Below are 2,342 nucleotides of genomic sequence, written 5' to 3'. Positions count from 1 at the left end.
TGCGCGCGCGGGCGGGGCCGCCGCCCTCCGCGGAGGGGCGCCGCGCTGCCCCCCCTTCCCCTCAGGCGTTCGGTAGGTGAAGTTCCTGGCTTTTAACGCAATAAATCCGTGCTTTCCCCTCTCCAGGACCAGCCCAGCGTGGGTGCGGGACCTGCGCGTTCTTCACGCGTAAAAACATGGAAAACCAAACGGTTCGGCACCAATCCGAGTATCCCTGCTATGTGGCGAGCCGGAGGGTGTGGGAAGCGGGAGCTCTGTTTTGCCATGGTGCTGGGAACCAGCAATCCAGAGCCGCCAAGAAACCCGCAATCGAACTAAACGTAGAAAAATAACTTGCGGAAACTTGTTTTCTTGGGGAGCAACTCGGCTGCTCTGTTCGGGATGTCGCCTCTGCCAGTAAACATGCTTCTCAAAGATAAATAACGTGAAGAAAAGGCCAGACATGCACCGAAAAGGCAAATGCAATGTATTTTCATCCTCCTGGGGGTAATTAGTTTTATATAGCATTTGCCATTCAAATCCAAATCACTGGAATGCCGCATCGTTACCAGCCGGTTCCAGCCATACTGCCGGATCCAGTCTCCTTACAAAGGACACAATAAAAGCTATAAATATACATTCCTCCTTCATTTTTCATATGGAGCGTACCCTGATATTTTTTCCATCTCAGCTTGTTACCCACTAAATTATATTTTTACAACGCACACGGTGTCCTTGCTCATTTTATTATTGACTAATTGAATTGTCTCTTTCAGGACGTAAATTACATGGCACCGGGGCTAGAGGTATCCGGGAGACAACTGGACCCCCTGGGGCACTGCACAACGTGAAACACGGGTACATACCCCGCAAAACATGTTGCAAAATGTTTTAAAAATAATTTTAAATCATTTGTTCCAAAAAAACCAGGCTTTTACGCTGGTTGTGAGACTCTCATTGAGGAAAGTTTCCCTTGATAACCTCGGTGTGTGTGGCAAGGGTGTCCCTCTTGTTGCAGGCAATTCCCGCGGCTCTATATTCCCGTGAAATTCTCCCTGATCCAGCGGGATTTGCAGATTTGTTTATGGAGAGGGTTTTCTGCGAGGCAGACGCTGGCAGAGTGTGCAGTGCCCCAAACGCAGGTGTGGATTTTGCCGTACAGGGATGCAGGGATGCGCACAGCGAATTAAACGCTGACGTGACTGCAAAGCACCAGCTAATACAGGTGTCTGAGGCGTCTCTCCTTGTGAAACTTGCTTCATTATTTTATGCTTCTGTCAGGAAACAGGGGGTTTGGCCACTAAAAATATCCCAGGGCATTTTCACAATGGAATAATTACCTCCTCAGAAGGATGTTTGGGTTTCTCCAGCTTGCCCTTGCCGAGTTACGCTGCTATCTGATATGTCACAAGGATTACCAGCAACCAGCTGCAATTCATCCTGAAAATGGAAGTGGTGATTAAAAGGCAGGATTGGTAGTGTAACTCCTATTAAAGCTGGTTAGCAATTCCCATCATAAAATCCTGCCCTCCGTCGTGTTTAATAGGGCCAGACTAACCACTGTGCTGAAATATAAGCATCTGAAGTTCATACCTCGGGTTAAATTATAAACGTTTGTCCTTCTCTTCCTTCTGTCAGGGCTTTTCTAGTCTGAAAATGAGAATGGTCACTTTGTCAGAGGTGTTCCCTCGAACCCCACCACGAAAACCCTCCTGAAAATCCTGCTGGTGCTCAGCAAGGGCCTCCTGGTACTTCCGCTTCCCAGCAGCTCCATCCTCATCACAACCCAGGGCTGTGAGATCAGAGCTGGACCTGCAGCTCCAGTTCCTGGCTGCTCTGGACCATGCCATGTCTGCAGGTAGGAAGGGCGAACAGGGAACCTGTCCTTCCAGTCCTCTTGGGAAACACGGAGCAGGAAGCTCCTTGAAAAACACAGTGGGGATGGGAACTGGGTCCGGGACAGATAAGTTGGCAGCCACAGAGGTTCTGGAGAGAGACAGGTTCTCCAGCGTGGTGGAAGGGAACGGGGAGCCAGAAGGAAAAACAGGTCTGCCTGAAGGGAGGGATAAAGCAAAGCTGATAAGAAAGAATCTGGAAGCCAGGCTGCTGGGAGAAGACTTTAAACCAGAGTGGGAATGGGAGAAGTTTCTGGGAGGAGGATGTGCAGCCTGGGAGGACTGGGAGCTGTCCCTCTGGTCTGGTCAAGGGCTGAGGGAGAGCTTGCTGGGCAAAGGGGATCAGATGGAAGAGCTGGAGCGGGGCAAGGCAGGAGGACCCCGAGGCTGGGTACGGGATGCAGCAGGGCCTGTGGGAAGAGGGAATTCACTAGAGACAGTGATGTAGGAGCAGGAAAGACAGAAAAT

General features: G+C 50.5%; 1 protein-coding gene and 1 long non-coding RNA gene across 12 annotated transcripts in view; one reads left to right on the top strand and one right to left on the bottom strand.

Annotated features, from left to right (window-relative positions):
* LOC108445930 overlaps positions 1–2,342 on the top strand; it is a 32,802-nt gene continuing 30,460 nt past the window's right edge. For 4 of the 5 annotated variants that reach the window (XR_001860981.1, XR_001860980.1, XR_001860983.1 and 1 more), the window contains exons 1-2: positions 756–837; positions 1,618–1,837. This is a non-coding gene — a long non-coding RNA (uncharacterized LOC108445930). Of the gene's footprint in view, positions 73–755; positions 838–1,617; positions 1,838–2,342 lie in introns of those variants that run through there. The other variant, XR_001860979.1, reaches the window with a different exon arrangement.
* LOC108445928 overlaps positions 705–2,342 on the bottom strand; it is a 22,418-nt gene continuing 20,780 nt past the window's right edge. For all 7 annotated transcript variants that reach the window (XR_001860962.1, XR_001860957.1, XR_001860958.1 and 4 more), the window contains 2 exons: positions 1,573–1,629; positions 705–1,419 (listed from right to left, as the gene is read on the bottom strand). The gene's annotated coding sequence lies outside the window, so the exon portion shown is untranslated. The remainder of the gene's footprint in view (positions 1,420–1,572; positions 1,630–2,342) is intronic.

This window comes from Corvus brachyrhynchos, unplaced genomic scaffold, assembly GCF_000691975.1.
Source record: "Corvus brachyrhynchos isolate BGI_N302 unplaced genomic scaffold, ASM69197v1 scaffold164, whole genome shotgun sequence".
NCBI classification, from domain to species: Eukaryota; Metazoa; Chordata; class Aves; order Passeriformes; family Corvidae; genus Corvus; species Corvus brachyrhynchos.
Note: the sequence above shows the minus strand (reverse complement) of the source record. Positions and strands in the feature narration are given on the sequence as shown.